Source organism: Microcaecilia unicolor, chromosome 2, assembly GCF_901765095.1.
Source record: "Microcaecilia unicolor chromosome 2, aMicUni1.1, whole genome shotgun sequence".
In the NCBI taxonomy this organism is placed as follows: domain Eukaryota; kingdom Metazoa; phylum Chordata; class Amphibia; order Gymnophiona; family Siphonopidae; genus Microcaecilia; species Microcaecilia unicolor.
In genome coordinates this window covers 376,966,954-376,988,030 of record NC_044032.1, presented here as the reverse complement: position 1 = coordinate 376,988,030, position 21,077 = coordinate 376,966,954, and the positions used below count along the sequence as shown (strand labels likewise).

Here is a 21,077-nt window from a genome sequence, read left to right as displayed (position 1 = left end):
GAGACTGACCCCATTCATATATTATATATTATCCAATTGGGTTGGGGTCTTTCTCTCCATTGGGCTCTTGAGATAGTTTCATGCCCTCCAATCACTTTCAGATGGACAATACAGCAAAAGGTTACATCACTGATTTTGGTCCCCTACTTTGCCTATCCAGTTCCTGACCAGGGTTGCACCTGCTTAGCTTCTTGCTTTCTGCCATGTGACATACTCCCTTTCACCACTTGGGTGGCCCCACATAGGGAGGGCATAACTTGCCATTTATCTAATCTGAGATAGATACCTCCACCAGGCATTTGCCTCCAGAGAGGGGGGAGAGAGAGAAAGAGACTGACCCCATCCATATATTATATATTATCCAATTGGGTTGGGGTCTTTCTCTCCATTGGGCTCTTGAGATAGTTTCTTTTCATGCCCTCTAATCACTTTCACATGGACAATATAGCAAAATGTTACACCGGAGCAAGCACCCGGGCACAGAGGCGGTTCAACGAAGGGAGCAAAACAGTCTGGAAAAGCAAAAGCGCACAGAAGCGAACCCACTCCCTAGGCCAGAACTGGTTAAGCTGTGTGGAAAAACGAAAGCCCACAGAAATGAATACGCTCCCCAGCACAGAGCTGCTTAAGCAAGGAGGGCAAAGATCTGGAAAAGCAAAAGCGCACAGAAGTGAGCACGCTGTCCAGCCCGGAGCCGAAAACTGTCTTTAAACAGAGCTTAGAAGGAAACAGGGGAAAGCGCGAACGCAGTCCCCCACTACCAGAAATTATGCAGTCGAGTTTCCCGCATGTGGGGAAATCGCAGGGGTCAGCAAAGCCTGAGTGCAATGGCCGTGCCTCACCCTGGGAGCGCCACCTTCTGGATCATGGACTAATCTCCCCTGCCAGGTAAGTATGAAGAAAGAAAGCACTAAGTGCCAGGGTCCCGTCCGGCGGGGCACCGTTCGCTCGCGGTGGCCACAGGCCCAGCCCCGGAGCAAGCACGGGAGAGGGCCTGCGCCAGCCGGTGCCTGCGCTTGCCGCAGCGGGGGCTGCTTCTCCCGCTCAGGAAGGGCCGATCCCCTGTCGGCGGAGGTTCTGGGCCCAAAACTCTCTGGCCGCCAAAGTGCATGCTGGGAGATGGGGGTTAAGCGAAGAGGACAAATGTCTGGATAAGCAAAAGCGCACAGACATGAACCCACTCCCGAGCACAGAACTGGTTCAACGAAGGGAGCAAACGTCTGGAAAAGCAAAAGCGCAGAGAAATGAATGCACTCCCCAGCGCAGAAAAGCAAAAGCGCACAGAAGTGAACCCAGTCCCTAGGCCAGAACTGGTTCAAGCATGCGTGGGATAAACATAAAGGAATCCTGTTCAGAAGGAATGGGTCGTCAGAAGCTTAGCCGAGATTGGGAAACGGGGCTAGTGCTGGGCAAGAGTTCTACGGTCCGTGCCTTGAAAATGGCAGATAGCAATCAAGGTAAGGTATACACATGAAGTAGCACGTACGAGTTTATCTTGTTGGCCAGGTCTTTTTTCTGCCGTCATCTACTATGTTACTATGGTTAAGAGCTGTGTGGAAAAGCGAAAGCCCACAGAAACGAATACACCCCCCCCCCGGGCACAGAGGCGGTTCAACGAAGGGAGCAAAACAGTCTGGAAAAGCAAAAGCGCACAGAAGCGAACCCACTCCCTAGGCCAGAACTGGTTAAGCTGTGTGGAAAAACGAAAGCCCACAGAAATGAATACGCTCCCCAGCACAGAGCTGCTTAAGCAAGGAGGGCAAAGATCTGGAAAAGCAAAAGCGCACAGAAGTGAGCACGCTGTCCAGCCCGGAGCCGAAAACTGTCTTTAAACAGAGCTTAGAAGGAAACAGGGGAAAGCGCGAACGCAGTCCCCCACTACCAGAAATTATGCAGTCGAGTTTCCCGCATGTGGGGAAATCGCAGGGGTCAGCAAAGCCTGAGTGCAATGGCCGTGCCTCACCCTGGGAGCGCCACCTTCTGGATCATGGACTAATCTCCCCTGCCAGGTAAGTATGAAGAAAGAAAGCACTAAGTGCCAGGGTCCCGTCCGGCGGGGCACCGTTCGCTCGCGGTGGCCACAGGCCCAGCCCCGGAGCAAGCACGGGAGAGGGCCTGCGCCAGCCGGTGCCTGCGCTTGCCGCAGCGGGGGCTGCTTCTCCCGCTCAGGAAGGGCCGATCCCCTGTCGGCGGAGGTTCTGGGCCCAAAACTCTCTGGCCGCCAAAGTGCATGCTGGGAGATGGGGGTTAAGCGAAGAGGACAAATGTCTGGATAAGCAAAAGCGCACAGACATGAACCCACTCCCGAGCACAGAACTGGTTCAACGAAGGGAGCAAACGTCTGGAAAAGCAAAAGCGCAGAGAAATGAATGCACTCCCCAGCGCAGAAAAGCAAAAGCGCACAGAAGTGAACCCAGTCCCTAGGCCAGAACTGGTTCAAGCATGCGTGGGATAAACATAAAGGAATCCTGTTCAGAAGGAATGGGTCGTCAGAAGCTTAGCCGAGATTGGGAAACGGGGCTAGTGCTGGGCAAGAGTTCTACGGTCCGTGCCTTGAAAATGGCAGATAGCAATCAAGGTAAGGTATACACATGAAGTAGCACGTACGAGTTTATCTTGTTGGCCAGGTCTTTTTTCTGCCGTCATCTACTATGTTACTATGGTTAAGAGCTGTGTGGAAAAGCGAAAGCCCACAGAAACGAATACACCCCCCCCCCGGGCACAGAGGCGGTTCAACGAAGGGAGCAAAACAGTCTGGAAAAGCAAAAGCGCACAGAAGCGAACCCACTCCCTAGGCCAGAACTGGTTAAGCTGTGTGGAAAAACGAAAGCCCACAGAAATGAATACGCTCCCCAGCACAGAGCTGCTTAAGCAAGGAGGGCAAAGATCTGGAAAAGCAAAAGCGCACAGAAGTGAGCACGCTGTCCAGCCCGGAGCCGAAAACTGTCTTTAAACAGAGCTTAGAAGGAAACAGGGGAAAGCGCGAACGCAGTCCCCCACTACCAGAAATTATGCAGTCGAGTTTCCCGCATGTGGGGAAATCGCAGGGGTCAGCAAAGCCTGAGTGCAATGGCCGTGCCTCACCCTGGGAGCGCCACCTTCTGGATCATGGACTAATCTCCCCTGCCAGGTAAGTATGAAGAAAGAAAGCACTAAGTGCCAGGGTCCCGTCCGGCGGGGCACCGTTCGCTCGCGGTGGCCACAGGCCCAGCCCCGGAGCAAGCACGGGAGAGGGCCTGCGCCAGCCGGTGCCTGCGCTTGCCGCAGCGGGGGCTGCTTCTCCCGCTCAGGAAGGGCCGATCCCCTGTCGGCGGAGGTTCTGGGCCCAAAACTCTCTGGCCGCCAAAGTGCATGCTGGGAGATGGGGGTTAAGCGAAGAGGACAAATGTCTGGATAAGCAAAAGCGCACAGACATGAACCCACTCCCGAGCACAGAACTGGTTCAACGAAGGGAGCAAACGTCTGGAAAAGCAAAAGCGCAGAGAAATGAATGCACTCCCCAGCGCAGAAAAGCAAAAGCGCACAGAAGTGAACCCAGTCCCTAGGCCAGAACTGGTTCAAGCATGCGTGGGATAAACATAAAGGAATCCTGTTCAGAAGGAATGGGTCGTCAGAAGCTTAGCCGAGATTGGGAAACGGGGCTAGTGCTGGGCAAGAGTTCTACGGTCCGTGCCTTGAAAATGGCAGATAGCAATCAAGGTAAGGTATACACATGAAGTAGCACGTACGAGTTTATCTTGTTGGCCAGGTCTTTTTTCTGCCGTCATCTACTATGTTACTATGGTTAAGAGCTGTGTGGAAAAGCGAAAGCCCACAGAAACGAATACACCCCCCCCCCGGGCACAGAGGCGGTTCAACGAAGGGAGCAAAACAGTCTGGAAAAGCAAAAGCGCACAGAAGCGAACCCACTCCCTAGGCCAGAACTGGTTAAGCTGTGTGGAAAAACGAAAGCCCACAGAAATGAATACGCTCCCCAGCACAGAGCTGCTTAAGCAAGGAGGGCAAAGATCTGGAAAAGCAAAAGCGCACAGAAGTGAGCACGCTGTCCAGCCCGGAGCCGAAAACTGTCTTTAAACAGAGCTTAGAAGGAAACAGGGGAAAGCGCGAACGCAGTCCCCCACTACCAGAAATTATGCAGTCGAGTTTCCCGCATGTGGGGAAATCGCAGGGGTCAGCAAAGCCTGAGTGCAATGGCCGTGCCTCACCCTGGGAGCGCCACCTTCTGGATCATGGACTAATCTCCCCTGCCAGGTAAGTATGAAGAAAGAAAGCACTAAGTGCCAGGGTCCCGTCCGGCGGGGCACCGTTCGCTCGCGGTGGCCACAGGCCCAGCCCCGGAGCAAGCACGGGAGAGGGCCTGCGCCAGCCGGTGCCTGCGCTTGCCGCAGCGGGGGCTGCTTCTCCCGCTCAGGAAGGGCCGATCCCCTGTCGGCGGAGGTTCTGGGCCCAAAACTCTCTGGCCGCCAAAGTGCATGCTGGGAGATGGGGGTTAAGCGAAGAGGACAAATGTCTGGATAAGCAAAAGCGCACAGACATGAACCCACTCCCGAGCACAGAACTGGTTCAACGAAGGGAGCAAACGTCTGGAAAAGCAAAAGCGCAGAGAAATGAATGCACTCCCCAGCGCAGAAAAGCAAAAGCGCACAGAAGTGAACCCAGTCCCTAGGCCAGAACTGGTTCAAGCATGCGTGGGATAAACATAAAGGAATCCTGTTCAGAAGGAATGGGTCGTCAGAAGCTTAGCCGAGATTGGGAAACGGGGCTAGTGCTGGGCAAGAGTTCTACGGTCCGTGCCTTGAAAATGGCAGATAGCAATCAAGGTAAGGTATACACATGAAGTAGCACGTACGAGTTTATCTTGTTGGCCAGGTCTTTTTTCTGCCGTCATCTACTATGTTACTATGGTTAAGAGCTGTGTGGAAAAGCGAAAGCCCACAGAAACGAATACACCCCCCCCCCGGGCACAGAGGCGGTTCAACGAAGGGAGCAAAACAGTCTGGAAAAGCAAAAGCGCACAGAAGCGAACCCACTCCCTAGGCCAGAACTGGTTAAGCTGTGTGGAAAAACGAAAGCCCACAGAAATGAATACGCTCCCCAGCACAGAGCTGCTTAAGCAAGGAGGGCAAAGATCTGGAAAAGCAAAAGCGCACAGAAGTGAGCACGCTGTCCAGCCCGGAGCCGAAAACTGTCTTTAAACAGAGCTTAGAAGGAAACAGGGGAAAGCGCGAACGCAGTCCCCCACTACCAGAAATTATGCAGTCGAGTTTCCCGCATGTGGGGAAATCGCAGGGGTCAGCAAAGCCTGAGTGCAATGGCCGTGCCTCACCCTGGGAGCGCCACCTTCTGGATCATGGACTAATCTCCCCTGCCAGGTAAGTATGAAGAAAGAAAGCACTAAGTGCCAGGGTCCCGTCCGGCGGGGCACCGTTCGCTCGCGGTGGCCACAGGCCCAGCCCCGGAGCAAGCACGGGAGAGGGCCTGCGCCAGCCGGTGCCTGCGCTTGCCGCAGCGGGGGCTGCTTCTCCCGCTCAGGAAGGGCCGATCCCCTGTCGGCGGAGGTTCTGGGCCCAAAACTCTCTGGCCGCCAAAGTGCATGCTGGGAGATGGGGGTTAAGCGAAGAGGACAAATGTCTGGATAAGCAAAAGCGCACAGACATGAACCCACTCCCGAGCACAGAACTGGTTCAACGAAGGGAGCAAACGTCTGGAAAAGCAAAAGCGCAGAGAAATGAATGCACTCCCCAGCGCAGAAAAGCAAAAGCGCACAGAAGTGAACCCAGTCCCTAGGCCAGAACTGGTTCAAGCATGCGTGGGATAAACATAAAGGAATCCTGTTCAGAAGGAATGGGTCGTCAGAAGCTTAGCCGAGATTGGGAAACGGGGCTAGTGCTGGGCAAGAGTTCTACGGTCCGTGCCTTGAAAATGGCAGATAGCAATCAAGGTAAGGTATACACATGAAGTAGCACGTACGAGTTTATCTTGTTGGCCAGGTCTTTTTTCTGCCGTCATCTACTATGTTACTATGGTTAAGAGCTGTGTGGAAAAGCGAAAGCCCACAGAAACGAATACACCCCCCACCCGGGCACAGAGGCGGTTCAACGAAGGGAGCAAAACAGTCTGGAAAAGCAAAAGCGCACAGAAGCGAACCCACTCCCTAGGCCAGAACTGGTTAAGCTGTGTGGAAAAACGAAAGCCCACAGAAATGAATACGCTCCCCAGCACAGAGCTGCTTAAGCAAGGAGGGCAAAGATCTGGAAAAGCAAAAGCGCACAGAAGTGAGCACGCTGTCCAGCCCGGAGCCGAAAACTGTCTTTAAACAGAGCTTAGAAGGAAACAGGGGAAAGCGCGAACGCAGTCCCCCACTACCAGAAATTATGCAGTCGAGTTTCCCGCATGTGGGGAAATCGCAGGGGTCAGCAAAGCCTGAGTGCAATGGCCGTGCCTCACCCTGGGAGCGCCACCTTCTGGATCATGGACTAATCTCCCCTGCCAGGTAAGTATGAAGAAAGAAAGCACTAAGTGCCAGGGTCCCGTCCGGCGGGGCACCGTTCGCTCGCGGTGGCCACAGGCCCAGCCCCGGAGCAAGCACGGGAGAGGGCCTGCGCCAGCCGGTGCCTGCGCTTGCCGCAGCGGGGGCTGCTTCTCCCGCTCAGGAAGGGCCGATCCCCTGTCGGCGGAGGTTCTGGGCCCAAAACTCTCTGGCCGCCAAAGTGCATGCTGGGAGATGGGGGTTAAGCGAAGAGGACAAATGTCTGGATAAGCAAAAGCGCACAGACATGAACCCACTCCCGAGCACAGAACTGGTTCAACGAAGGGAGCAAACGTCTGGAAAAGCAAAAGCGCAGAGAAATGAATGCACTCCCCAGCGCAGAAAAGCAAAAGCGCACAGAAGTGAACCCAGTCCCTAGGCCAGAACTGGTTCAAGCATGCGTGGGATAAACATAAAGGAATCCTGTTCAGAAGGAATGGGTCGTCAGAAGCTTAGCCGAGATTGGGAAACGGGGCTAGTGCTGGGCAAGAGTTCTACGGTCCGTGCCTTGAAAATGGCAGATAGCAATCAAGGTAAGGTATACACATGAAGTAGCACGTACGAGTTTATCTTGTTGGCCAGGTCTTTTTTCTGCCGTCATCTACTATGTTACTATGGTTAAGAGCTGTGTGGAAAAGCGAAAGCCCACAGAAACGAATACACCCCCCCCACCCGGGCACAGAGGCGGTTCAACGAAGGGAGCAAAACAGTCTGGAAAAGCAAAAGCGCACAGAAGCGAACCCACTCCCTAGGCCAGAACTGGTTAAGCTGTGTGGAAAAACGAAAGCCCACAGAAATGAATACGCTCCCCAGCACAGAGCTGCTTAAGCAAGGAGGGCAAAGATCTGGAAAAGCAAAAGCGCACAGAAGTGAGCACGCTGTCCAGCCCGGAGCCGAAAACTGTCTTTAAACAGAGCTTAGAAGGAAACAGGGGAAAGCGCGAACGCAGTCCCCCACTACCAGAAATTATGCAGTCGAGTTTCCCGCATGTGGGGAAATCGCAGGGGTCAGCAAAGCCTGAGTGCAATGGCCGTGCCTCACCCTGGGAGCGCCACCTTCTGGATCATGGACTAATCTCCCCTGCCAGGTAAGTATGAAGAAAGAAAGCACTAAGTGCCAGGGTCCCGTCCGGCGGGGCACCGTTCGCTCGCGGTGGCCACAGGCCCAGCCCCGGAGCAAGCACGGGAGAGGGCCTGCGCCAGCCGGTGCCTGCGCTTGCCGCAGCGGGGGCTGCTTCTCCCGCTCAGGAAGGGCCGATCCCCTGTCGGCGGAGGTTCTGGGCCCAAAACTCTCTGGCCGCCAAAGTGCATGCTGGGAGATGGGGGTTAAGCGAAGAGGACAAATGTCTGGATAAGCAAAAGCGCACAGACATGAACCCACTCCCGAGCACAGAACTGGTTCAACGAAGGGAGCAAACGTCTGGAAAAGCAAAAGCGCAGAGAAATGAATGCACTCCCCAGCGCAGAAAAGCAAAAGCGCACAGAAGTGAACCCAGTCCCTAGGCCAGAACTGGTTCAAGCATGCGTGGGATAAACATAAAGGAATCCTGTTCAGAAGGAATGGGTCGTCAGAAGCTTAGCCGAGATTGGGAAACGGGGCTAGTGCTGGGCAAGAGTTCTACGGTCCGTGCCTTGAAAATGGCAGATAGCAATCAAGGTAAGGTATACACATGAAGTAGCACGTACGAGTTTATCTTGTTGGCCAGGTCTTTTTTCTGCCGTCATCTACTATGTTACTATGGTTAAGAGCCGTGTGGAAAAGCGAAAGCCCACAGAAACGAATTCACCCCCCCCCCGGGCACAGAGGCGGTTCAACGAAGGGAGCAAAACAGTCTGGAAAAGCAAAAGCGCACAGAAGCGAACCCACTCCCTAGGCCAGAACTGGTTAAGCTGTGTGGAAAAACGAAAGCCCACAGAAATGAATACGCTCCCCAGCACAGAGCTGCTTAAGCAAGGAGGGCAAAGATCTGGAAAAGCAAAAGCGCACAGAAGTGAGCACGCTGTCCAGCCCGGAGCCGAAAACTGTCTTTAAACAGAGCTTAGAAGGAAACAGGGGAAAGCGCGAACGCAGTCCCCCACTACCAGAAATTATGCAGTCGAGTTTCCCGCATGTGGGGAAATCGCAGGGGTCAGCAAAGCCTGAGTGCAATGGCCGTGCCTCACCCTGGGAGCGCCACCTTCTGGATCATGGACTAATCTCCCCTGCCAGGTAAGTATGAAGAAAGAAAGCACTAAGTGCCAGGGTCCCGTCCGGCGGGGCACCGTTCGCTCGCGGTGGCCACAGGCCCAGCCCCGGAGCAAGCACGGGAGAGGGCCTGCGCCAGCCGGTGCCTGCGCTTGCCGCAGCGGGGGCTGCTTCTCCCGCTCAGGAAGGGCCGATCCCCTGTCGGCGGAGGTTCTGGGCCCAAAACTCTCTGGCCGCCAAAGTGCATGCTGGGAGATGGGGGTTAAGCGAAGAGGACAAATGTCTGGATAAGCAAAAGCGCACAGACATGAACCCACTCCCGAGCACAGAACTGGTTCAACGAAGGGAGCAAACGTCTGGAAAAGCAAAAGCGCAGAGAAATGAATGCACTCCCCAGCGCAGAAAAGCAAAAGCGCACAGAAGTGAACCCAGTCCCTAGGCCAGAACTGGTTCAAGCATGCGTGGGATAAACATAAAGGAATCCTGTTCAGAAGGAATGGGTCGTCAGAAGCTTAGCCGAGATTGGGAAACGGGGCTAGTGCTGGGCAAGAGTTCTACGGTCCGTGCCTTGAAAATGGCAGATAGCAATCAAGGTAAGGTATACACATGAAGTAGCACGTACGAGTTTATCTTGTTGGCCAGGTCTTTTTTCTGCCGTCATCTACTATGTTACTATGGTTAAGAGCTGTGTGGAAAAGCGAAAGCCCACAGAAACGAATACACCCCCCCCCCGGGCACAGAGGCGGTTCAACGAAGGGAGCAAAACAGTCTGGAAAAGCAAAAGCGCACAGAAGCGAACCCACTCCCTAGGCCAGAACTGGTTAAGCTGTGTGGAAAAACGAAAGCCCACAGAAATGAATACGCTCCCCAGCACAGAGCTGCTTAAGCAAGGAGGGCAAAGATCTGGAAAAGCAAAAGCGCACAGAAGTGAGCACGCTGTCCAGCCCGGAGCCGAAAACTGTCTTTAAACAGAGCTTAGAAGGAAACAGGGGAAAGCGCGAACGCAGTCCCCCACTACCAGAAATTATGCAGTCGAGTTTCCCGCATGTGGGGAAATCGCAGGGGTCAGCAAAGCCTGAGTGCAATGGCCGTGCCTCACCCTGGGAGCGCCACCTTCTGGATCATGGACTAATCTCCCCTGCCAGGTAAGTATGAAGAAAGAAAGCACTAAGTGCCAGGGTCCCGTCCGGCGGGGCACCGTTCGCTCGCGGTGGCCACAGGCCCAGCCCCGGAGCAAGCACGGGAGAGGGCCTGCGCCAGCCGGTGCCTGCGCTTGCCGCAGCGGGGGCTGCTTCTCCCGCTCAGGAAGGGCCGATCCCCTGTCGGCGGAGGTTCTGGGCCCAAAACTCTCTGGCCGCCAAAGTGCATGCTGGGAGATGGGGGTTAAGCGAAGAGGACAAATGTCTGGATAAGCAAAAGCGCACAGACATGAACCCACTCCCGAGCACAGAACTGGTTCAACGAAGGGAGCAAACGTCTGGAAAAGCAAAAGCGCAGAGAAATGAATGCACTCCCCAGCGCAGAAAAGCAAAAGCGCACAGAAGTGAACCCAGTCCCTAGGCCAGAACTGGTTCAAGCATGCGTGGGATAAACATAAAGGAATCCTGTTCAGAAGGAATGGGTCGTCAGAAGCTTAGCCGAGATTGGGAAACGGGGCTAGTGCTGGGCAAGAGTTCTACGGTCCGTGCCTTGAAAATGGCAGATAGCAATCAAGGTAAGGTATACACATGAAGTAGCACGTACGAGTTTATCTTGTTGGCCAGGTCTTTTTTCTGCCGTCATCTACTATGTTACTATGGTTAAGAGCTGTGTGGAAAAGCGAAAGCCCACAGAAACGAATTCACCCCCCCCCCCCCGGGCACAGAGGCGGTTCAACGAAGGGAGCAAAACAGTCTGGAAAAGCAAAAGCGCACAGAAGCGAACCCACTCCCTAGGCCAGAACTGGTTAAGCTGTGTGGAAAAACGAAAGCCCACAGAAATGAATACGCTCCCCAGCACAGAGCTGCTTAAGCAAGGAGGGCAAAGATCTGGAAAAGCAAAAGCGCACAGAAGTGAGCACGCTGTCCAGCCCGGAGCCGAAAACTGTCTTTAAACAGAGCTTAGAAGGAAACAGGGGAAAGCGCGAACGCAGTCCCCCACTACCAGAAATTATGCAGTCGAGTGCATACCTCCTCACACTCTTCTACTCTGCTCGTCTCTGCCCCGTACTCCTTCTCCCTCCCAAGGATATTCCCAATAACAAAAACACCCACCCTCCCCTCAGTATAGCAAAAACAGTTCAACCAGATGAATCAACAAACAGGCACCGACTGGGTAAGCCAGTGATAAAAACATCAAGTAAGGTCAGATTTCAGCAGACCACAACACCAGTCAGGAAGAACACCCCTTCCCCTGCATGATAGAGAAGTATACTTAGAGGAGTTGTAAATACATATCTGCTCACACTCCTAGCTCACTAGGTTCTTTCCGTGGCCCCTGCTCAAATGAAGTCACTCGTGTCCACAAGGGAGACGACTTTGCCTCCCGGCCGTGTTGCCACCACCCTTCGCCCATCTAGAATCTCACCATCAGAGTGTCCAGCAAAGAGTCAGAGTAGAGCGCACTTTCTCAGAATCTTCCAAAACTGTGTCCTGTCAACATGCTCCAAACCACACACCTTCAAAACTTGGCCGGGGGCTACAAGCTATAACAAAAATGGAGATCCTCCGTAATCGCCACAGCCAGGGCTTCACAGCGCTCTGCTCCTAGCTAGATGGGACCTTTTCCAAAAAGGCTTTCAGCTCGTCCACTTTTGTCATAAGGAGTGTGCGATTGTCATAAGTGACCCGCACCTTAGATGGGTATTGGAAGGCAAATTTGACTCCTTTTTCGAACAATTGGGAGCAATAAGGAGCCAGAAGCTTCCTCTGCTCCATAACTCGAACAGAAAATTCCTGGAAGAACATTAGCCAGGTTCCCTTATATTCCACCAGGCGCTGCTTCTTGTAAAGCTCAAGTAAGTTTGCTTTGATGGCATAGTTTAAAAACTGTGTTATGACCGGGCGTGATTTCCTGTGATCTTCCCTTCGTGGCCTGACACAGTGCACTCGCTCCACATGAGCAGTGTCTGTCTCTGAGGGGAGACTCAACTGCTTAGGCAGGCCAATGTTCTACAAGATCTCTCAGCTCAGAATCATTAACAGTTTCAGGAATTCCAATAATCCATAGGTTATTCTGTCGACTTCGATTTTCCTGGTCTTCCACTCTGGTCTTCCAAGAAGAGATTGTACCTGTGTCTCCAGCTCACCAATTCGACTCTCCTCCATCGCCATGTGGTCTTCTTAGGCGGGGAGACGTTCCTCCGCATGCTGTAGCCTGGCACGTCCGGCAATACTGTCCTTGATTTAATCCATTCTGGCATGCAATTTTGCTAATTTGTCATCGAGTAGTTGCGATAGGTGCCTCGTGGACACTTGTACTGTATCCTCATGCGAGGCCACTGGTGCTGAAGTTTGTTGGAGTTGGGACGAGGCTGGCGATGCCATTTTTCTCAGCGCTGCGCTGCATTTTCTTTTACCGGCCTTGGAGTTTTCACCGGCATCCCGCGGAGGCCTTAGGGATCCCCTAGTACCACACCAGCGATCACCACTCGCACACAGGAGACCTACACCACAAATGATGGAGTTGAACCAAAACGATTCAATCTGTTAAAGTAAGAATTAAATGATGAGGGGAGGGGAGCCTGTAATACATGGGATTGAAGGTCAGCTGGGGATGGAATGAGTGGAATGTTTTGGCTGTAATTATGTGTTGATATTCTCTGTTATGGGAAACAGGCTAGTTGTTTAAGGGATGCCAGCACGTATAGGAAAGGCACCTTCAACCTGTGTAGGTCTGGGAGAGTTATTCTCTGTTATGGGAAACAGGCTGGTTGTTTAAGGGATGCCAGCTTGTGCAAGTCTGGGAAAGGCACCTCTGTTTCACACTATAAAAGAGGGGAGAGCACGGGACTTGCTTTAGAAGCTTGCCTGAATGTAGGGACGCCTTGTTCAGTGATGTCCCTGCAATCTCTGAGGAAGAGCTAGTGCTTCCCTGGTGGTCTTCCCAGATGCTGACTGAATTGCGGGTGCTGTAAGTATCTTGGTGTATGTGTTCACATATGTATCACCAATAAAAGCGATATACCGCATATTGTGTCTGGTAGCTTTTGTGTTGTCATAAGCACAGCGCCCCCTAGTGTTACAATTTGGCGTAGTCGGCAGGATATCGCATTGTTGTTACGGTGATTACATTTGTGAATATATACTTGTTTTATTGTTTTATTGTTTTGTGAATATGTTGAAGAAAGGGAAGAAGAGCAAATCTCATCAGGAGGCTGTGCAGGCACAGCTTCCGCAGCTGTTTGCAATTCCTGGATGGGATAAATACCCATATCAGGCATTGGCAACAGAATGGGCGACAGATACGGGGTTGAGTGAGAATTGGGAGGTATGTTTAGGAGAGGGAATGTGTGAGGATGTGTTGAAATGTTTACAAAATGCCCCTGTGGTTAAAGGGAAAGAGTTAAGAACGGTGGGTCGGAGAGGGTGGATTTTGTTGTCGGCATATCGCCTGATGCACCAGCAGAATCTGGTATTACAACAGAAGCTGTTGGAATCACAGGCTGAGATTCTGACATTGAAAAGCGACTTGGTAATGTCACAGTGTCAGGGCAAATTGATGATGTATAAGTGTACGGGGTACCAGCAAATTGCTGAGTGGGCGGCGGTGCGAGTAGCGCAGTATAAGTATCAGAAAAGGAGAGGGCGTGTGAGTAAGGTAAAGGTTGCAAAGGTGATGGCTACTGCCACACAGAATCCTAATGGATGGGATCCTGAGACGTGGGATGGGGATATCTGGTCTTCCACAGCCGAGAGTGAGTCAGGGGGTGAGGAAAGTGCTGCTCCGGAAATGAAGCCGATAATTCGGCGACGAGCACAGTTGGGTGGGGCAGCACCAGTGCACATGGATTTAGCAGAAGACTATACGCAACAAGAAATTCTCAATATCATGCAGCAATTCCAGCAGCGTCCAAATGAATCCCTTATTGCTTGGTGTGTAAGGCTGCATGATACTGGGGCAATGGGGATACGGATGGACAATGAGGACTGTTTGAAATTTATACCTTTATCTCGAGATGCTATAATTCAAAGTGCATTTCGGGAACATAGTTTAGCAATGCCTGATGGGAATGGGTCAGAGGCTACTACTCTGATTGAGTTAGTGGGAACAGGGTGTCGTAGAAAGTACCCTTTAGAATCAGATTGGCCTGGGGATGACAAGCCTTGGTATACTTTGAAAGATTGTATCCAGCGATTAAAGGAAGAGGCAATGAAAGTGTGTATTGTCACAGGACAGATGGATACACTTACCCAAGTGCCTATGTCAGTGGCAATTAGAAACAAAGTAATTAAAGGGTCTCCTCCAATGTATAAACAAGTTATTTTGACTCTGTTGATGAATGAAACAGATAACCCGTTGGAGGGCATTATGGATAAAATCGAGCAATTAGGAGATTTGGGGGATTGGAGTCTGAAGCTGACAGATAGGAAAAATAATGAGGGGCAGAGAATTGGGGAAGGGCCGAAGGGGCAAGGTTCAGAGGTAGAGCGAGTATCTCATAAGGATATGTTTGCCGTTCTACTACAAGCGGGGTGGCTCGGGAGAAAATAGATGGAATTCCCACTGGAGAGTTATGGCAGCAATATAAAAAATTAGGATTGGATAAGAGAGGGATGAAACCGGTTCGGAAAACCCGGACAGTGGGAAAAGAAAAACTTCCTTCAGCCCCACCTGTGGAGGGTCCGGACTATTCAGATTTGTATCATGAGGTCCGTACTCTCCTGCAGAGAATGACACTTCCATCTACTACTACTCTGCCCCCATCTAAAGCAGAAACCAATCCGTTTAGAGAGGATTGACTAGTACGGGGATGCAATGTAAAAATTGATCCGCGTCCCTATATTGATGTTGTAATACAGTGGAGTCCGGGAAATTTTCAACAAGTACGAGCTTTGATAGATACCGGAGCAGAAGCAACGATTATAGCTGGTAACCCTTCTAAGTTTAAAGGACCAAAGTGTAATATTGTAGGACTAGGGGGGAAGAGTATTCCTGCAGTGGAAACACAATTGGCTATGCAAATTGGGGATTTACAGCTCCAAAAGTATGCTGTAATGATTTCGCCAGTGCCAGAATATATAATTGGTATGGATATTCTGAGAGGTTTAAAACTTACTATTGAAGGGGGAAGTTGGCAATTTGGAACGTCTCCCGCAGTTCCCCGGTGTTTGAAGTATATTTCCACTTATAATATTCACGCAGTATTAATGGGAAAAATTGTTGATGAGCCTCTCACCATACCAGCCGCCACTCAATTAGTTGCACAAAAGCAATATCGGATTCCTGGTGGTATTGCAGAAATTACGCGAACAATACAGGAATTACAAGAGGTAGGGGTCATTGTCCCAGTTACTACCAAATGGAATAATCCAGTATGGCCAGTGAAGAAATCTGATGGATCCTGGCGGATGACAGTAGATTACCGTCAATTGAATAAGGTTACACCCCCGTTGCATGCTGCAGTCCCCGACATTGTGACTTTAATTGAGAACATACAAAATAGAAAAGGAAAATGGTATGCAGTGATAGATTTAGCAAATGCCTTCTTTACAATAGCCTTAAAAGAGGAATTTTGGGAGCAATTTGCATTTACGTGGCAGAGAAGGCAGTACACTTTTACATGGTTGCCACAGGGATGGTTGCATAGTCCTACAATTTGTCATAGGGTGGTAGCGCAACATCTAGATGCACTATCGTTGCCACCAGGTCTAGAGTTAACCCACTATATTGATGACATACTAATCCAAGGGGATACAGAGGAGTTAGTGGCCTCTGGGCTAGAACAACTAGTACAACACATGAAGAATAAGGGTTGGGAAATTAACCCAGCAAAAATCCAGGGACCCGCCCAGACAGTGAAGTTTCTGGGAATTAATTGGAATAAGGGACACCAGGAAATTACTGAGAAAGCACTAAACAAAATAGCAGAATTTCCGGTACCGGTTACCAAATAGCAAACGCAGAAATTTATTGGGTTGTTTGGATTTTGGCGTAAACATATCCCACACTTGGGGCAGGTGTTACAGCCATTATACAGAGTAACACGAAAGAAATGTGTATTTCAGTGGGGTGCTACAGAGCAACAGGCTTTTGACCAAGCCAAGTTAGTAGTACAACAAAGTGTCAGTCTGTGGCCAATACATGCCAATGATCCAATTGAATTACAAGTATCAGTGCATGCAGAGTATGCCAATTGGAGCATGTGGCAGAAACAAGATGGGAAACGTTGTCCGTTAGGATTTTGGACACTTAGATTACCCGATGCAGCTCAACGATATATACCCTTTGAGAAACAATTGTTGGCTTGTTATTGGGCTCTTGTGGAAAGTGAACAACTAACTTTGGGGCATGAAGTAATTTTGAGACCAGAAATTCCAATTTTAACTTGGATTAATAGTGAACCACATACCCATAAAATTGGCCATGCACAGGAAGCATCTATTATAAAGTGGAAGTGGTACATTCAAAATAGGCAGACTAAAAGTGGTCCCAATGGGGTCTCGCAATTACATGAACAAATTGCTCAGATTCCCGTAGGGGAGGGGGAGGAAGTATTAGTGTCTGGGGGTGGTAGTGGTAGTGCCACCCATCGTGTTGCTAAATGGGGAGTACCTTATGACCAATTAACTATTGACCAACGTCAGTATGCCTGGTTTACTGATGGTACAGCCAAGTATACTGATGGTAAGCGGGCATGGAAAAGTGTGGCCTACAATCCTCATACACAACAGATATTGCAGAGCACGGGCCCAGATGGGAGTAGTCAATATGCTGAATTATATGCAGTCTATCTGGTACTTAAACAAAATGCGCCAGAGGCATACATATATACTGATTCATGGGCTGTGGCAAATGGATTAACAACCTGGTTACCTACATGGAAACAGAATGATTGGTATATTCATACTAAACTGGTTTGGGGATCACAGTTATGGCAAGAAATTAGTGAATTTTTGCAATCTACTTCTGCCTATGTCTATCATGTTGATGCACATGTTTCCCCTATAACCTCTGATCATATTTTTAAACAGACAGCAGATTCCTTAGCTACTATTCACACGAATGTCATCTCTGGAACAGATGATTCTACTATTCATCGGGGTGAAGAAGAGACCGGTATTGCAAGCTGGGCACATCAAAAATGTGGACATCTCGGAGAGTAAGCCACCTATCACTGGGCGCGGCAGCGTGGGTTAGCATTGTCTCTTTCTACCATTAAAAATGTTATTGCTCACTGTCCTGTTTGTCAACATTTGACTAAACGCCCTATACCACACCCAGTCAAAGGTACACTTGCTCGAGGTAAGTTACCTGGCCAAATTTGGCAACTAGATTATATTGGCCCTTTACCAATTTCGCAGGGATGTCAATATGTCTGTGTTGCCGTGGATACTTATTCCGGATTTTTGCTAGTCCACTCTTGTCGTAGAGCTACAGCTCAGCAGACTATTGTTCTTTTGGAATCCATATGTAGACATTATGGCGTTCCACTGCAAATTCAAAGTGATAATGGCTCTCATTTCAAAAATCATCCTGTTACTGCCTTTTGCGCCCAATTTAACATTGAATGGGTTTTCCATATTCCCTATTATCCACAAGCTGCTGGTCTTGTGGAACGTATGAATGGTCTGTTGAAAACACAGATCCGGAAATTAACTCCTACTCACACTCTTGCGCAATGGCGCAAATATTTGTACCCAGCAGTTACTATCCTCAATAATCGTCCAATAGGGGAGAGTGAAACACCATTGATGCGTATGTTGACTCCCCATCTTCAAGTCTTGCTCAGTACACATGTCACCCTGGGAGTTAAGCTCTTACATCCGAAAGCTGTTATACCGCTCCGTCATACGATTGACGCTGCTGGTTTTGATCTTGTAGCCCTCTTTGACACTCTTTGTGCGTCCCGAGTGGTGACAAAATTTCCAGCCGGGTTTGCTTTATCTCTCCCAGCTGGCCATTATGCTCAGATTGTGGCCCGTTCCAGTTGGGCTCTTCGTGGCTTACTTCCTGTGGGAGGTGTCATTGACAGAGATTATCAGGGGGAGGTCATAGTCCTTCTGATGAATCACACTGAGGAGGATGTAATGGTGCAGGCTGGGGATAGGATAGCACAATTGTTGATAATTCCTGTCAATTCCTCCTCTTTTACTCAAATTTCTGATTTTGTGGGAATCACTGAGCGAGGTACACAGGGGTTTGGGTCTACTGGGAGGGGTGTGGGTGGTCGGGTATGGCATCAGGACCCTGCACACCCAGGTCCTCCTCAACCTGCTGAAATTATAGCCCGAGGGGAGGACAATACTGTTACAGTAGTTCAGCCAGGACAACAGAGTTGGACGAATGTTCCTGCTGATCATTGTTATTTAAGGGAATAGGATTTATATGTGTTTCTCCATTTCTTTTTGTTTCAGGGCATACTGTTTCTCTGTTTGAGTTGGGAACTCGATGCCCATACTCCCGGCGAGCGGGTGCTGGGAGTGACCTCGCGTGTCCACTATTGGTGGAGCAACAAAAATAACTCAACCTTACAGCAAGATAATTATACATGTCATACTGCATGTCCGGTATTGAACGTGACTGCTTCCCAAGCTGTGTTTCATAAAACTGAACAGCGCTTTGTAGTTGTTTCATCCAGTTTTGTGAATGTGACTATCCATAATGCTACGTCCTGGGTTATGTGCATCCAGCCTATGGGATTCCGGGACCAGATATGGAGACTATGGAATCGGACACGCAAAATGCAGTTCCTCCAAACTTGTAACAGCTCTATAGTAAATATTACTTTGAATCGAACTGCTGAATGGATTTTCACTAATGCTACACCAATTGCAAACCATTTTACACCCTGGATGGACTTCTTGCATGTGTTGCTTGCTGTTAGTAATATGACTAATCCTGCTCCACTGTCACGCATTCCCACTACATGCAAAAACATGTCTATGCAGTATAGAAAGACAGTATTAACTTACAATGTTACATTTCCACACTTGCCTCGCTGTACTAGGGTACGGCGAGCATGGTATGATACTACTTTGACAAAAGCATTGAATTATACTTGGTGTTCATTACAGACGTTTAATGTGAGCAAGTGCAAGGTGATGCATGTGGGAAAAAAGAACCCGAATTATAGCTACGTCATGCAAGGTTCCACGTTAGGAGTTACGGACCAAGAAAGGGATCTGGGTGTCGTCGTCGATAACACACTGAAACCTTCTGCTCAGTGTGCTGCTGCGGCTAAGAAAGCGAATAGAATGTTGGGTATTATCAGGAAAGGTATGGAAAACAGGTGTGAGGATGTTATAATGCCGTTGTATCACTCCATGGTGTGACCGCACCTTGAGTATTGTGTTCAATTCTGGTCTCCGCATCTCAAGAAAGATATAGTAGAATTGGAAAAGGTGCAGCGAAGGGCAACTAAAATGATAGCGGGGATGGGACGACTTCCCTATGAAGAAAGACTAAGGAGGCTAGGGCTATACAGCTTAGAGAAGAGACGGCTGAGGGGAGACATGATAGAGGTATATAAAATAATGAGTGGAGTGGAACAGGTGGATGTGAAGCGTCTGTTCACACTTTCCAAAAATACTAGGACTAGGGGGCATGCGATGAAACTACAGTGTAGTAAATTTAAAACAAATTGGAGAAAATTTTTCTTCACCCAACGTGTAATTAAACTCTGGAATTCGTTGCTGGAGAAAGTGGTGAAGGCGGTTAGCTTAGCAGAGTTTAAAAAGGGGTTGGACGGTTTCCTAAAGGACAGTCCATAAACCGCTACTAAACGGACTTGGAAAAATCCAAAATTCCAGGAATAACATGTATAGAATGTTTGTACGTTTGGGAAGCTTGCCAGGTGCCCTTGGCCTGGATTGGCCGCTGTCGTGGACAGGATGCTGGGCTCGATGGACCCTTGGTCTTTTCCCAGTATGGCATTACTTATGTACTTATGTACTTATGTTGTACGCTTTGCATCAGTGGGACAGAGTCCAGATGGCTCTACAATTGGGGATGCATACCCAGTTGCAGACCCTTTTCGCTGGATATATTCCAGTTGATGAGTGGTTGTTCCCACATTCAGAGAGTACAGTCTGTACTGATCGATTCTGTACAGGGGTTTTATCTTCATATAAGATTTTCCATACTCATATAGTATGTAAGTATTATATATCTCCAGTATTAGTGAATGTTTCTGGTATCGTAACCTTTTGGGCCCCGCATATGAATGGGGAGTATATAACTGTATATAATGAGACATATAAATTGGATATGTGTAATGAGCAGGGAAATCGCATGATTTGTCCTTTCCAGCCACCACAATTTGAACCTTGCTTATCCCCACGTTTTGGGGAATGCACATTTACTGTTTTCCCTGCCAACTATGAGTTCTTTGTAGAAATTAGTCCGCGGATATTATGTATTTCCACTGCTAATTTCACAACTTTGTCAAATAATACCTTCCTGACCGATCTGTCAGGAGTCAGTTCCTGTTTTACTAGCATATCAGTATTTTGGTGGAAAGGACAAAAGTATGTATTATATCCGGATTTATTTAATTCTGCTTTCATACAGTACAATTATACCTTCTTTACGGAGCCAATTTTAGCTGTAAATTATAGTAAGTTGACCCACATGTCGCATATATCCTCTCTTATTAATGAGTATATTCAAGGTGTGAATCACACCTTAAGAGTCATGCAAGTAGATGCTCAATTTGACAATCACACTGTTCGTATAGTGGCAGAAAATATTCGAAGTAAATTACATCATAATTGGTGGGATCCATTATTGGGACATTCTCCTAGTGCAGATGCTTTCCTAAAATGGATCACTCATCCTTTACTTGCAGTACTGTTAGTTAGCATCCTGCTAGTGATTTGGAATTGTATTTTGACTTGTAAAATTTGGAAACGACCTACGGTGGTCCATAATACTATGTATACTTCTGTCTCCTCATAAGCAGAGAATATCAAGGGGTGGAATGTAATACATGGGATTGAAGGTCAGCTGGGGATGGAATGAGTGGAATGTTTTGGCTGTAATTATGTGTTGATATTCTCTGTTATGGGAAACAGGCTGGTTGTTTAAGGGATGCCAGCTTGTGCAAGTCTGGGAAAGGCACCTCTGTTTCACACTATAAAAGAGGGGAGAGCATGGGACTTGCTTTAGAAGCTTGCCTGAACGTAGGGACGCCTTGTTCAGTGATGTCCCTGCAATCTCTGAGGAA

The 21,077-nt window shown here is 49.4% G+C and overlaps 9 non-coding genes across 9 annotated transcripts; all 9 read right to left on the bottom strand.

Moving 5' to 3' along the window:
- Positions 1–729: 729 nt before the first annotated feature.
- LOC115463819 lies at positions 730–896 on the bottom strand. Its single transcript, XR_003941102.1, has one exon. It is a non-coding gene; the product is annotated as a U1 spliceosomal RNA (small nuclear RNA).
- Positions 897–1,850: 954 nt separating this feature from the next.
- On the bottom strand, positions 1,851–2,017 carry LOC115463818. The gene has a single exon (XR_003941101.1). It is a non-coding gene; the product is annotated as a U1 spliceosomal RNA (small nuclear RNA).
- A 954-nt stretch (positions 2,018–2,971) lies between these two features.
- LOC115463817 lies at positions 2,972–3,138 on the bottom strand. Its single transcript, XR_003941100.1, has one exon. It is a non-coding gene; the product is annotated as a U1 spliceosomal RNA (small nuclear RNA).
- Positions 3,139–4,092: 954 nt separating this feature from the next.
- Positions 4,093–4,259, bottom strand: LOC115463816. The gene has a single exon (XR_003941099.1). It is a non-coding gene; the product is annotated as a U1 spliceosomal RNA (small nuclear RNA).
- A 954-nt stretch (positions 4,260–5,213) lies between these two features.
- On the bottom strand, positions 5,214–5,380 carry LOC115463815. The gene has a single exon (XR_003941098.1). It is a non-coding gene; the product is annotated as a U1 spliceosomal RNA (small nuclear RNA).
- A 954-nt stretch (positions 5,381–6,334) lies between these two features.
- Positions 6,335–6,501, bottom strand: LOC115463813. The gene has a single exon (XR_003941096.1). It is a non-coding gene; the product is annotated as a U1 spliceosomal RNA (small nuclear RNA).
- Positions 6,502–7,457: 956 nt separating this feature from the next.
- On the bottom strand, positions 7,458–7,624 carry LOC115463812. The gene has a single exon (XR_003941095.1). It is a non-coding gene; the product is annotated as a U1 spliceosomal RNA (small nuclear RNA).
- Positions 7,625–8,578: 954 nt separating this feature from the next.
- LOC115463811 lies at positions 8,579–8,745 on the bottom strand. Its single transcript, XR_003941094.1, has one exon. It is a non-coding gene; the product is annotated as a U1 spliceosomal RNA (small nuclear RNA).
- Positions 8,746–9,699: 954 nt separating this feature from the next.
- On the bottom strand, positions 9,700–9,866 carry LOC115463810. Its single transcript, XR_003941093.1, has one exon. It is a non-coding gene; the product is annotated as a U1 spliceosomal RNA (small nuclear RNA).
- Positions 9,867–21,077: the final 11,211 nt, after the last annotated feature.